At 33.3% G+C, this 15,929-nt stretch overlaps 1 protein-coding gene across 6 annotated transcripts in view; it reads left to right on the plus strand.

Moving 5' to 3' along the window:
• Nucleotides 1-15,929, plus strand: part of LOC132741637 (caspase activity and apoptosis inhibitor 1-like) — a 171,151-nt gene that overhangs the window by 19,789 nt on the left and 135,433 nt on the right. For 2 of the 6 annotated variants that reach the window (XM_060729856.1, XM_060729853.1), the window contains exons 3-4: nucleotides 12,292-12,367; nucleotides 13,502-13,599. The exons of 3 other annotated variants lie outside the window; for them this stretch is intronic. The gene's annotated coding sequence lies outside the window, so the exon portion shown is untranslated. The remainder of the gene's footprint in view (nucleotides 1-12,291; nucleotides 12,368-13,501; nucleotides 13,600-15,929) is intronic. One more of the 6 variants, XM_060729854.1, reaches the window with a different exon arrangement.

Here is a 15,929-nt window from a genome sequence, read left to right on the forward strand (position 1 = left end):
CCATTAAAACCTTCCTGCACACCCCTCTTCCTCACCCCCCCCCCACCTCTCAAATATTCTACCTCTCCTACTATACTACACTACTTAATTGCTAACCCCTTGTTTATACCAGTTACCCATTCTATATATACTTCCCAACCAGTTACCCATTCTATATATACTTCCCAACCAGTTACCCATTCTACATATACTTCCCAACCAGTTACCCATTCTATATATACTTCCCAACCAGTTACCCATTCTATATATACTTCCCAACCAGTTACCCATTTTATATATACGTCCCAGAACCAGTTACTCATTCTATATATACACGTCCCAACCAGTTACTCATTCTATTTATACTTCCCAACCAGTTACCCATTCTATATATACGTTCCAACCAGTTACTCATTCTATATATACGTCCCAACCAGTTACCCATTCTATATATACTTCCCAACCAGTTACCCATTCTATATATACATGTATACGTCCCAACCAGTTACCAATTCTATATATATATGTCCCAACCAGTTACCCATTCTATATATACGTCCCAACCAGTTACTCATTCTATATATACGTCCCAACCAGTTACCCATTCTATATATATACTTCCCAACCAGTTACCCATTCTATATGTACTTCCCAACCAGTTACCCATTCTATATGTACTTCTTAATCATATAGCAAGTTAACCTTCCCCCAAGGGCAGCTAGACAAAGTGGAATTAACATCTAAAAAAATTGTCCCAAAATCATCTCTTTATGCGAAAAGTTTCTTTGAAATTTCATGAAAAAACTGAGGAATCAAAGCTCTTCGACACTTCTGTTGAAAAAAAGTATGGGTTTAATATGAATTAAATGGCAAAAATGAACTTTTCAAAGACACTACAAAGGCGGTCATTTTTATTTTAAATACACAGCTTGGAGGATAATGTTGCAGCATTGTAGCTATCTCATCTTGAAAAACAAGCAAAGCATCATTGATTTTATATAAGAATCAATTAAGCCGCAATTAAACTTGCTTTATATGGAAAATCACTAGATGATATTTCATTACAAAAACTTGTATAAAGTATTGACTAATCTCATAAAAGCTATCTACGTTTTGCCGGATTTTGAACTTTTTCAATAATTCCACTTAAATGGATCAGTCTGTCTTAACGGCTGAAGCGTGACTAAAGTATCTGTTTAAATACTTGCAGCTAGCGATACAATATTTTTGCACCGATGATTTTGATTTGTATCAAGCATTGCTAATTGGTCAGTTAAGGTACTTATATATCTTGAAATACAGGAAGTTTGTTTTGAAATTGTTTCAACTCTGTACAATCTGCGAAATCCATTTGAAATCGTACACTTAATAAGCTTTGAGTACGTGTAACTGTTAAAACGGCTCGCACCATCTGTATGTAAGTCTCAATAAGCCGAGACTTTCAAAATATAACACCAATTTAATTCCTATTACAGCTGCAGGTGCAGTTTGTAACAGCTAGTGAAGTTTGAAATTTTCTAGTTTGTAACGCGTAATGATGGAAAAAGCATTGTTTTGTTTTATTGCGTAGAAATTCGTTAGATTTTATCGTTGTTTTGTAAAGGAAAGCTGTAACTTCTCTGCTATGAAACTGATCTCAATTTACGTTAATTACTTCAGAAATGTTCAAATGTTCCATTCGAACAAACAAATTGCTTTTAAAATTACATTTTTTCTGCCAACTTCTAAATAGCAAACTTTTGATTGTTGGAATAAAAATATTTGAGTTTATACACACTGAAATATTGCCAAAGATATTTGTTGTTATTTTTTTTTTTTTGATGAATATATACCTTTTAAAAGTTATGATTTGTTAACAATGAAATGTTTAATATAATTATTTGTAATTTGTTTCAAGAATCAACTCAGAAACAATAAATACCTAATTTATAGAGATATGTACTATAAATAGTTCAAAGGTGGATTATTTTTGATTACCTTAAGATTTCTGTTAAGTTACAGTAAAAACACCCCTATGGTATCATAATTAGGTTTCATCTCTGATTTTCAAAACACTACTTATTCTATGAAATCCCATCAACTTGTTGAAAGTGGTTGAAATCCTTTGCTTAAACCTTTAGATCTCAAAATACTGGTCTATGATTTAAACAGATGTTTTACAGAAAAACTTAAAACAAACTGCGATCTGACCTTTATAACACTTGAAAAATATCCCTAGAAATCTGTTTCTAACTTGGTTACTTGTATTTCATTTAAAGATCTTGATAATTTATCTACAGTCGGTATTGATATAATTTTGTTTCAACAGTTTATTAAATGTATTATGTACATTTAAACTGTAAGAATCTGATTTATTTTAATGAAAATTTGATTTCCAGCACTGCTGTTTGCTAAATTAAACGGGATAGATTAATGTAAAGAAAGAACAGTTGGTCTGAAAAGTCATAAATTTTGCTTTTTTAAACCGAGAAAGCACCTTTCTGATGTTATTTTATCTCAAGAAAAGCTGTTAAATTCTAACGGAACTATTGAAAATGAAACCAATGTTTTGCTTGAAGATGAAAACTTTGAAGACTGTTTTTTTTGTGGCGATACAGTTTAATGCCTCCAAGAGATTAGATTGTTTGTTTTAACAAACAGGAGTGTTCTTAGACAAAAAAAATATTTGAAACATCTGATTGAATTTAGTTGGTTTCAGTCTCAAAAAGTCTGAAATTTTTTTGCTCTTCGACAAATTTTATTTGAACAGTTTTGTAACTATGGAAACACTTTAGAACATGTTTGTTTAAGGCCTGATTTTAATGAATTAACAGGTTTTAATTAGGGAAGTTTGTTTTGTATTTTATGTTTTCATGAGAAGCTATTGAAATAAAGGTCTGCATTGGTTTTTAATCATCTGACATCAGCGTCCTCTGATTTCAATCTTTCTTCGGCAAAAAGAATTCTGAGTACATTTTTGACGATTTTGTGTAAAAGGGCTGCATTGGGATCATGGTTTAATGACCATAGCATTTCTGTAGATTATTAAATAGGGTTTTTCATTGTTTAAGCTATTGATTATACTGGGTGTGTTGGCACACCACTGCCATCCATGAAATGTGCAATAAAACCGAGCCCCTGCAGGTCATTTTCAATTTTCCCATGTTGGACTCATTAATAAAGGTTTGCCTTGGCCATAAGCATGGTCAGGCCTGCTTGGACATCCTTGCATTCAAACCAGACTATATACATGTATATATTGTTTGCTGATTAATAATATGTTAAAAATCTCTACAAATACAATGGATTGTTCCAAATTAAAGACAGGGAAATTCCATTTTACAAATTTATTCGTATCGGGGAATTTTTGAAGAGTAAGCGAAATTGTTTAGTAACAAAGAAATACAGAATCGACCATGTAAAAAATCCTTCAAAAAAGGTGACTTAACTATTTTCCTTTTGCTATGTTCCTGAGTCTGGTCTACTGATATAATTTCTGAAAATATTTGCTCAAATCACAAAAGGGGAAAGAAAATATAATGTTATTGTTTCCAAGTTTTAATTGTTATTTTATTAGGAGACTGATAATCAAGAAATCAAGAATGTACGTCTTTTAGTCGAATTCTTGAAAATCTTTATTAGGTTTTGTCTTAGTTATGGCTGTAAAATTTGTATTCTTTTGTCTCGGCCATTAAATAAATTGAATTTTGTGGGACCGCTGCGTAATGCTAAGCTGGCTTGACATTGGATGGACATAAAAGTCATCAGAAATTCTGCTCGTGTAAGACGTGGCGAATAACATTTGATCATACTTCGTAAAACACAAATTCAAACTGCCACACGGCATGAAATTTACATACATGGCCATTAAAGACCGTAACTTAGACGGAATCAGTGTCAGAAGGGATCCAAAAGAAAATTGTTCGATTTTTCTTATATTCTTATATTCATGTCTGCTCAGTTTTTCCCTATTTTGTTTTTTCAAGAAATCATTAGTTATTAATGTATCTTTTTTCTTTTAAACATCTGTGATCTATTTCAAATCAATTGCCATCTGTCTATTGTAGGGAGACATTTTAGATTGAAGAGATTTTAAATCATTATTTTAATAAAAAGTGCAAAATGAAAAATACAAAACATTGTACGATTTTATATATATTACAGCATTTTGAAGAAATTGAGTGTTTTGGAGAAAGATCGTAGCGGTGGTTTTAAACACTGTTGAAATATGTCATCGGAGATGCAGTTTAAATGTCAACATTTTCAGTCCCTTATATAGACACTTAAAGACAGCACTTCCTGTTATCGCACATCTGTCAAAATGGGGATTTCTTATTGGGGTAAAATTTTCTGCTAAACATTACAAAAATGTTTATGAGAACCATCATAAATGAAAGGTACATGTATATTTATGACCTGCATTTTTAGTTTGTTGCTGCATAATTCAAACAGCAGTAGATTATTATCAAACAAGATCAAAAATGGAACTTGAAAATGGTGATATCGTGTACAGTTATATGATAATTTTTTATATCTGATTCCCTAGCCAGACATCAGTCAGAATTTATTCCATGTCTTCATAGAGAAAAAATATGGACGAAAATTTCATATTTTATGTATATTTAATCAACAAATGGTCACCTTTGACATTTTATTGGATGTTTCTCATTTATTACATTACAGACAGATAGGGTACTGTTTGAATTATTAATAAGAAAAAGTCCAAAATGATGGTTTGGGTTTTTAGAATTAATATTTCGGACAAATGCTCCTGGTGTGAACTGACCTCCAGGAAAAAGTTTAAGGCAATCAATATAATACAAGTCCAGTTTAGAATTCAGACACACAAATTGTAATGTCTCTAATGTAATTGAATGGGAAAAAATTGAGTTGAATGAAATTATTTTCATTATTGCTGAAGGTTTGATAGTCCTTTTAAGAGACAACAATTCTACATGTTAGGTAGCTCTTTGGTTATTGTCATTGTACATTTAGGTAACTACTAAAATCAAAGTGCTGCAGCACTGAATGCGACGGACATGCAACCGGAGAGACATTAAGGCTCTTTTTAGAAAACAAAAAACAAAAACAAAACACAAAATATATAACAGAGAAAATTTGTTCCATACAAGTTCGAAATTTGTAAAGCAACATATTTTGTGTCCCAAACTGATATAATTCAGATTTTCTACTTTCAAGCATTTAAATACAGAATGAAATGTATGCCTAAAAACTCTGGTCAAACTTGTAAATCAGTGTCCTGATATATCGATTTATTCCAAGAAATGATATGTAAATAGAAGAAAAAACTGACAACGAAATATTTCTAAAATAAAACCATGCAAATAAACTTCAAGCATAATACATTATACATGTGAGAATGCTATTTAGAATTGCTTCGTGTTATCATAGTGGGCATATAGACAATAAAATATAAGTCATTTGTATTGCATGTAATCCGCTGGTTTATTACATGTATAATGTGTACTAATCGCCTGTCCAAAAATCAGCACAAGTGAAGCAGAATCTATTTTTAGAATAGCGAAGGTTAACTCATATCGTGACCTAGAAAAATATGTAAACAAACCACAAGAATCGGAAGAAGAACTGATATTATAACTTCCTTCAATAAAGATTACCATGAAAGACTTCATGGTGGTAAAGTGTTGAAAAACTCTCTTGTTACATGCATTTTTAAAAAATAAATATTTATACTAACCATTGTACTGTATCTAATTTATTAATAACTGCTGAATATTCAGCAAAACCCGCGGTATGAGTCACGAAAATAGTTCTTCTTTTATTAATGCCCGAGTTATTCTAGAGTCACAAAAAACTTTTGATTTGTTAATGATAATGTTTTGTATAATGTAGAAATATTTATTTCCTACTAATAATTTCTTTGAACTCAGAGCTTACACCTTTATTATAGTATAATTTGCTGTCCTACTTTTTCGACAGCGGTAAATCGTTTCGGCAGTAATTTGCATATTGCGCAATAATACTACGGGACTACAACGTTTTTATCAATCAAATACGTTCATATTTTAACTTGGATAACTTAATTTGAAATTGAAAAGGCTAAATATGGAAGATATTAAGATATCCCGACAAAGTATCGGTGTTTTAAAGGATCAAATTCATGTACTATTTCTTGGGCTGTTAATCGGTTGAGGACACCTTGCGCGATTGTAGCCGACGAAATCCCATGTGTAGATGACTTAGCTCTGAACGCGCCTGAGGGCGCGTCCGTCGCAAAAAGAGCATGAATTTAAGTGACTACTAAAAATAGAGTGTGCATTTAGGTAACTACTAAAAATAGAGCATGAATTTAAGTAACTACTAAAAATAAAGCAATCATTTAGGCAACTTCTAAAAATAGAGCATGCATTTAGTTAACTACTAAAAATAGAGCAACTTCTTAAAATAGAGCATGCACTTTTCATATTATGTGCATCTATAGTAACTACCCTTGCTTTGTAGGGTATTCTCCTTGTTTTGAATGGGTATTTATAAAACTGCACTTGTGTTATGGTACTTAAATGCCGACCTTAAAAGAGATACGTTGATGCTCAGCTTCATTTAAGTAAACTTCATATTGAACCATTTAGGTAATGCTTTTCATTATAAGTTGACATTATTTTATAGAATTTTAAACTATGAAACTGTCTTTGTTTGATACCTGAAGTTTTCATTCATTTAGTTGAGTTAGTTCAAAGATAAAGGTCCAGGTTAAACCACTAAGCAATGAATGTAAAGTTTCTTGCTCAAGGAAACAACAGCTTGCCCCTGATGGGGTTTGGACCCACATGGCCAGTAATCCTTAAATTACTTAAGTCACATGCGTTAACCACTTTGCCATGCGCCACTCTTGGTTACTTTTGTACTTACAGTTTTATGATTTGTATAATAAGTAATTTTAGAGCATATAACCTCAACACTTGCAGAATCTGTGTGAAAGACTAAAATTCCAGAAATTAAAGCTTTAAAGAATGCCCAGAGTGGCTAAATTGAGAATGTGGCAGGCTCTGTTTATGGGTGGCAATTGCAAGTCCAGTTTTTCATTCGGAATTAACTTTTATCTGCAGAATGGATTACCTGGGCTATCCTATAGATTAAGAGGGTGGTCTGAATGCACAGACACCAAGGTTATATGGCCATGGACTTGAAGTTGTGTGGCCATGAATCTACTCATGTGACCAGTGCATACCCAGATCAGTCAGCACAGCCTTGATCATTGTCGGCACTATTTGTCATTCGGTCAGAACATAATTTTATTTTTAAATTTTCTCTTAAAATGTTGAGTTGTCTTGTCCAGAACTAAAGGTCAAAATAGAAATTTGGCCCAATGCAGTTCTTTGTTTTGTGCTAAGAAATTAAAACAGAAGTTAATATAAATCTTACATCAGCTTCTTTTCACATGTCATTTAATAATTTCTTTTTGTCTAGGAAAAAACCTTTTGCTTTTGTTTAAATTACCAATTTCTGCCCTCTGATATCATTTTGTTCATTATTAATCTGTACTGGGCGGGCAATAAAAAATCCACAATAACTTGTGATCAAATTTAGATTATGAGGAAAACAAGGTTTGAATGATATTTTCCCCTGATGTTTAAGAAATAAAAAATCCGTCTGAACAGGGCCGTTTTATTACAAAATTGTCCTGTCATTTTACTTTGCTGTGAATTACCACTAGTTCTGACACAAATTTGTTTTATGGTACATATTAACTAATTAAATGAAGTTTATATTTCTTGAAATATGTCTATTCTACATAAGAGGTTGAGAATAAAGACTTACGGTAATCATTTATGATATTTAATCGGAAATTAGACAGAAATTCTCCCCCGACTTGCCTAGCTTTGTGTATCTTAAAAAGACATTGAAGAATCACTTCTATCATAAAGCAACCAACTCGCTGTTTGTAATAATTAAGCTTTTAATAAAATTACGAACATTTTGTATACTTTGCCTTCATTTTCAGCTACTTTGGGGTCCACATTTGAACTTTTGGATAAATTCGCAAACATTGTGAGAAAGAGGCAAGGGGCGAGATTTTTTTTAGATTTTGGAGATTTGTTCAGTTAGTAGGGTATGTAGATATAGTGTGTTTATTGTCTGGGAGTTTTATGGCAGCTCCGCTAGCCAATGTTTATGTTTTATGGAAATATTGAAGAAATTGTTTGATTTATGGCAAACAGTGCAGACTGCCTGTAAATATTTGTGCCAAGTTATAATGATGATAGATATATTCAAGAATTGTAATTTTCTCCATGTTTTGCCCAAATATGGATAAAAACATGGTGAAATTGCCTCCGGTGATCGTGTCTGGCCGTATAAAGAATTGGGGACACTGTTTTAGGGTTTGTATGTAATAATTCAAGCAAAGTACACACACAAAAATTGCCTGAACGTCTGCCTGTAATGCCATAACGGTAAGGACTTGTATTGTTTATTGCGTACACATTTCTTTTCCTTGATTTACCTACTCTGTCGGCTTGGTATTTTTTCTTTTTCTTAGATTTAATTTTTTTCGATTATGACAATTGAACTTTTAAGAATTACACCTCTATATTGTTAATAAAAGAAAATTGATGATGCTCTTTTTAACCCTCTTAGCAATAATGGTAACTGGCATTCTTTTATGTGCCGTAACATATAACTCTATTAAACACTCTTCTTTTAATTATGCTGCTAAGAATCTTAAATGTTTTAAAAATACTTCTTTAGTTCATAGCAGTTTAATGAACCCAAAATATAATAATTTATCTATATAAAAGAATTGTAGTCAAACACAATGTCACCTTGAAATAAATAACTTTAGTCCAAGTTTAGTCAGATATTGTGCATGTTTGAAACCGAGTCCAGTGAACATGTATATCACATCTGCAATTTTTGTGTCAGCTAGTTAAATTTGTGAAAGTTCTGTGAATCGCTTGTACCATATTTGGCAGTAGTTAGCACATGGTACATCTCTTGGCTACATTTCTACAATTATTATTGTGGCAACTGTGTAATTCACTCTGTGATGAGTCCGACCTAGTGTTTTGAATATTTGGAAAGGGAGCACCCATTATATTCAACCCTAATTCTTTTACAAATTTGATAGGGGTAGATTGTAATTTTTACGTGCTATTTTGTTGTTAGTTAGTACTATATATGTCCTTTGTTAAAAGATATCAAGGAATTATATATTGTTTCAGGTTCCTTTTACGAGAATTAGCAAAGTACGAAACAAAAAAGTTTAAACCCTGTCGGGGGCCAGTCATTGTTTCCTTGAGCAAGAAACTTTAAACTCATTGCTCAGTACTGGTTGGTTCCAGGAACGGATTCGAAAGTGTGTCAATAAGCTTAAAGTTTCCTACACAATCGAAGTAAAATAAATTCTGTATAAACCAAAAAGTTTATAGTTGGCAGAAAAACAAAATTTTGGTCAGAAAACTAAAAGCAGACATGTAACTATGATGTTATGATAAGTAACTTAATAATTTAGTTGCGGTTTGTGTTTTTTGGAACATGGAACAGTTTTGTTGCACGTTTTAAAGAAAACTAAAAGAAAAATACGAAAAATACAGACGCAAGATAGCAAGATATCTGCTTTTGAATAACAAGAAGTAATTATGAAGACGTATTTGGTATATTATATAGAAAACAAAGCACTAATCTCTCATCTCTGAATATAGAAACAATTATATAACATTTGATCCCGTTTAATGTTGCAGAAAAAACATTTCTGCGAGCTTGCATCCTTATGAAGACTTTTTCTGTAATTGAATGCTATCTATCATCAAGTTACACTTAGAATATAATTAATTCAAATCACAGGGCTTTTTCAGTCTGCAAAATTTACGATTATGAATTGTGCTATCTTTTTTTCCTGAAACCAGTATTTATATCATAAGACTTTGAATGCCAGCGTCTGGTCGAAGACGGAGCTAGACTTAGTCCGGAAAATCCCCAAGACATGCAAATTTAATCTTCCTGCAGTGATTTGAATTCGTAAGCCCTGTGGCTACGTGATGATTTTTGAAAATGGAAATTTCGTAGACTTGTAGATGATTGGAGTTTTTGATTTGTGGTTTGCTCAGAAATAATGGCCACTGTGTAATTGATGTGTGTATCAAAATATGACAGTATGGTCTTGAATTTGATTGGTTGATTTCTTTCTCTTTCAGCGATTTAAATAAACTTGCTGTCTGGTATAGTAAGACAAGAAATGTACTTAACATTTTGTGTTGCCTTTATGGCGACTAATTTGTCTCGATAATAAAAACTTTGGCACCTTTTGAGTACCACTCTGTCTCGACAATGTTGAAACATTTTGAAACCTTTGTGTTATTTCTGTAGAGTTTTAAATGTCTGGATGACATCAATAGGTTAAAAAATACTCAAAATATCAATTTTTTATGTTTGTATTTTAAACATTTTCCATCAGACTGATTATTCCTTATTTTATACAATCTGAAATGATTACTTTATTTTGTTGAAATATTTATACAGTTTTGTCTATGATACATTACAAGGATTTCTGGAGTAGGCGCCGGGATATTACAGTGGAAGAAGCACTATTAGGTCTGAGACTTTTAGATAATGGACATCGATTTCGGGACAAATTTTCGAAACAAAAATACGGGACAATATAAGTGAAATTTTAAAGGTGGCATTGCCCTCTGGCAACCTTGAGTATTTTCTAAGGCAACCGATGACACATAAAGCGATTGTTTTTGTGACAATGTTTTTCTATGCTAAATATAGTAATATTTGACCTGATCTGTATTGAAATTGGAACTGTTTTTTTCAAGGAATTTTAAATGAGAGTCCAACACAACTTCTATTAAAGCTTCAACGACCATAATTTGATAACTAATCTCCTATAATAATGTTTACGACTTTGTCATTTTAAACAACTTATCGTTAGTAAGTTTTCTGTCGATTTTTTTCAAGTAAGTGAGTCATATTTCCTTTTTATATTTGTATAGTACACAAAACCTATTCTGTTGTATAATACTGTAATTGCCAGGGTAGACATTTCATTCTTAATAAAACCATTCTCATCATTGTCAGTCTAAATGGACTGTATTTATGTAAATAGGAGCTGATTTTCTAATGAAAGTTGTGCCATTGCATAATCAAAATACTGGCGAAATGAAAAAAAAATCTCAAAAAAAAAACCAACTGGCATCATCGGCATAGGAAAGGTATCGCTCGGGCATTATGGATGCTGAAAGAATAAAAATCTTTGTCTATGGACAGTTTGTTGTACGTCCATCCAAAATAAGCACTTCGATTTGCAGTAAGTACAATAATTAAGTCTAAGTTAAAAGTTTTTTTTACGTAATGTTTATCATTAAAGTAATTGAAGAATAATAGGTAAAACCCCATACTTAAATGAATGTATGAAAAGTCTTGAATCCTGATTTTGATCGCAGTAAATAATTATGTTGGTTCCTTACGGTTTCGGAGAAGTTTGTCCCTTGCAAATCGGACGCTAAATAATTGTATTCTCAAAATTAGCTTTTCGTGTATAAAAAAGTCTTTGCATCTGTAAAGACTGACTGACTGTCTGACTATGCTCTAAATGGCACTGGCTGACCAACAAAAATGGACGGTTTTATCCCAATAGCTAATAATATAGCTAATTTTAAAATAGAGGTTTGACACATCCATTTAGAAATAAAATCGGTAAGTTCTGAAATTTCATTTCTTCCACTGCTGTTGTTAATTATGTGAAGATTTGTTTCTTTTATTTTGGTTGTGACTTTTCAAATGTTGCCGTCAATGAAGGGGCCTCTGCACGCCAACTAGACCATTTCACATATTTCCTAACTTTGACCGGACTCAGTTGACTTTAATTATGATCTTCTCAATTTTATATATAATTTGAAAGTACCAATCGACAGTGAAAGTACTAATTGGCTGATCCTAAAATAAAATAATTATTATGATTATCATTATTGACTTATTATTTACACAGGTCAATCCGGTGTATGTTAGGTAGGTATAGACCTTAAAAAGAAAGAAAACAAAGAGATGGTGATCTGATCTGTTGTGCTAGCCAAGATCATGACTAGACTTATTCATACAAAATCATCTGAAAAGTGTTAGTGGCAGTGTTATTTTGAATATAAGTTTTTGAGTTATGGTTTATATCTAGTAATAACAATATTCAAAAAATTTTGTTTTAGACTTAGTGTCTGTTACTTATAGATAGGTAGTAATTTTGTTTGGGTATTTTTGGCGAGATGTGCATAAGATTTTTCAGGTCTAACACGCAATATGCGATGCCATTATTCTTTCAATTTGACGCCTGAGAATTTCATTTTTATTTTTCAGACGCGAGAATATAAATTCTGACCCGTAGCCGTATGAAAATTTGGTCTTTAGATATTAAAAGAGGTCTCCGCTCTAGGTAAGTAAAAGACAGAAATGTGATTTAAAGGATATATCTATTAATTCTCTGAATAATTTTTAACTCTTACCATTTTAATTATCTTACATTGACTTGTCCATCTTTCATTTCGGACAAAACCATTGATTGCTTTAAGGGAAAATTTCAAAATACGTAATGCCTGAATGTCAAACAGTACAGACCATGATCAGATGGCAAGGATGTGCTGGCCGATCTTGGTCTGCACTGGTCGCATGGGTAGGTTAGGTTGCAGCCAGCAGTCAAAGGGTTAATGTTCTCTTACAGAATGTAATCTAAAGTTTTTTTAGAAACTTGAATGCCATCTTTAAATTTAGGTGCAGAAGTGTAGCAGTTAATAACTTGTTTGTCCTATATTTTGGCCTTCATTTTGTTCCTTCATTTTGCCTTCATTTTGTCCTTTATTTTGTCCTTCATTTTGCCCTTTATTTTTTCCCTTCATTTTGTCCTTTATTTTGCCCTTCATTTTGTCCTTCATTTTGTAAATCTCATTGTTTCCTATAGCAGCCTTTTATTTTAATGAGTGATGTTTTACATAGTCTTTTCAGATCACTTGTGCCAGTTTTGCTGAAGTTTCCCATTCCACAAGAAGTGATAGGATAATGTTTAATTAGCTATAAAACTAATCTTTAGCATCCACTGAACAAATTTGCATCTTGAAATAAAACAATGGGAAGTAACTGTGATACAGAATGTTTCCATCTGTAATTGACACTGCGCACATCTTTTTGTCTTCAGCAAGAAAAACTTTCTTATGCCTTAAAAACCTTCCAACTCTTTATCTACTGAGGAAATCTGTAGACACTTTTATGCATGAGTTTCACTGTAATCCAGCTGGCAAATTGTCCATTAAAATGGGATTTAACTCTAGTGTCCAGAGATAAGAAGCAGAACTGACACTGGTGGACAATTCTGATCTCTAGTTGACCCCTTCCTTATTGCATGTCAAGTTTCTTATGTGATACAGCTACCACAGGGCCAATTGCCCTCTAGACTGTAAAATTACTGAGACAAAAACTGTCAAAGGAAATTTGATGATGCTTTTAAAACGGTTTTATGTAATTTTACTCTAATAACGTGTCTATTTACTGAAATAGCATTAATTTACCTATTCAGGCATTCAATTGCAAATCAACACAACAGCTGGAAAAACAAGTCTTTCGGAATTAATGAAGCTGGTTACACAACTGTAGAATACAAGAAGGAATTCCAAGGTGAATTATTTATAAGGAGTCGAATGTGTGTAGCTACTATAGACCAAATTACAAATGCTTAAAACTATACCAGTTGCAAAAGAGTGGGCCTGAAACATAGTCACTGTCATTTTCAAGGAAATAAGTGAAACTTTTCTACATATTGGCCTTGTCTTTGATAGCAGTTTCAAGAATAGCAAAGCACTGAGTTAGATATGGTTCATCTACAGCACTAGAGTATTAATCTATTGGCTTGGTTTGATAGCAGTTTCAAGAATAGCAAAGCAGTGTGGCAATCACTTGCAGCATTGTAGCAGTCATTGTGGTAGTAATGGGTCATCTGCAGCATTGTAGCAGTCAATGTGGTAGTAATGGGTCACATGCAGCATTGTAGCAGTCATTGCGGTAGTAATGGGTCATCTGCAGCATTGTAGCAGTCAATGTGGTATTAATGGGTCACCTGCAGCATTGTAGCAGTCAGTGCTGTAGTAATGGGTCACCTGCAACATTGTAACCCTCAATGCGGTAGTACTGGGTCACCTGCAACATTGTATCAGACAATGTGGTAGTAATGGGTCATCTACAGCATTGTAGCAGACAATGTGGTAGTAATGGGTCACCTGCAGCATTGTAGCAGACAATGCGGTAGTAATGGGTCACCTGCAGCATTGTAGCAGTCAATGCGGTAGTAATGGGTCATCTGCAGCATTGTAGCAGTCAATGTGGTAGTAATGGGTCACATGCAGCATTGTAGCAGTCAGTGGTAGTAATGGGTCATCTGCAGCATTGTAGCAGTCAATGTGGTAGTAATGGGTCATCTGCAGCATTGTAGCAGACAATGGGGTAGTAATGGGTCATCTGCAGCATTGTAGCAGTCAATTAGGTAGTAATGGGTCATCTGCAGCATTGTAGCAGTCAATGTGGTAGTAATGGGTCACATGCAGCATTGTAGCAGTCAGTGGTAGTAATGGGTCATCTGCAGCATTGTAGCAGTCAATGTGGTAGTAATGGGTCATCTGCAGCATTGTAGCAGACAATGGGGGTAGTAATGGGTCATCTGCAGCATTGTAGCAGTCAATGTGGTAGTAATGGGTCATCTGCAGCATGGTAGCAGTCAATGTGGTAGTAATGGGTCATCTGCAGCATTGTAGCAGTCAATGTGGTAGTAATGGGGTCACCTGCAGCATTGTAGCAGACAATGTGGTAGTAATGGGTCATCTGCAGCATTGTAGCAGTCAATGTGGTAGTAATGAGTCACCTGCAGCATTGTAGCAGTCAGTGGTAGTAATGGGTCATCTGCAGCATTGTAGCAGTCAATGGAACATTGATGGGTCACATGCAGCATTGAAGCAGACAATGTGGTATTAATGGGTCATCTACAGCATTGTTGCAGTAGCCAAAGCTATGACAAAGCCAAATGCCCTTAATATACTATCACATTATAGAGCATAGAGCAGTTTACTTTGTTATAATCTTGTTTACTGTCCCTTTGTTATAAAAAAGCTATAATGTTAATAGAATTCATAGATTGATATTTTAACAAAGCCATTGTCAGAGTTTGAAGCAACAGTTTTGCAGCCATTGTCAAACAGAATAGCTTGTATAAAAAGCAATATTGCAACTATTTATATATTTATATTGGACCTCACAGTTTAAACTGTAATTACGAAAGTGATGTCTCAATGTAAGGCAATATGACTAATGTGTTATATGACCAAAATTGCTTACAGTTTATAAACAACAATAACCGAGGCTGTGACAACAATCTGACCCTGACATTACGCTAGAACTTCAAAAATAGGCTCATGTTTGAATATAAGTGTATATCGAATATAGTCCCGCATTTACCTTACCAAAATTTGAATTCAGAAAAAGAAGAAGCGCATGCCATCTTGTTTCTGTCGGATTTGATCCCCAAAAAATTAAACACATATATTTGTTCATGTTCATCATGTACATGAGTGTATGCAAATAAATAAATACAATGCTCATTTTCTACTGCATTTTACTTATCACTAATTTACATAGGAGTTTTAGTATTAACTCAAACAAATGTCACTGTAAATACATACTTATAATTGCAGCACTTACCTCATGTGAGGTTTCTGATTGTGTGGATCGGGGTATAGAAGTTGGTTTAAATCCACAATTGACTCCCCCCCCCCCCCAAAATGTTCACATGGAAACTTTACAGCTTTGCTATTTGAGGTCCCTCCATTCATATTGCTGTCACCTGTATTTAAGTATTTGCATTCAAATACAGTGCCATCAGCATGAGCCTGAATAATGAACTATAAAGTGAATCATGAATTATAGGGTGAATCATAAACTGTAGTGTGAATCATGAACTA

The sequence above is a fragment of the Ruditapes philippinarum genome, unplaced genomic scaffold (genome assembly GCF_026571515.1).
Source record: "Ruditapes philippinarum isolate M1 unplaced genomic scaffold, ASM2657151v2 ctg592_1_1_1_1, whole genome shotgun sequence".
NCBI classification, from domain to species: Eukaryota; Metazoa; Mollusca; class Bivalvia; order Venerida; family Veneridae; genus Ruditapes; species Ruditapes philippinarum.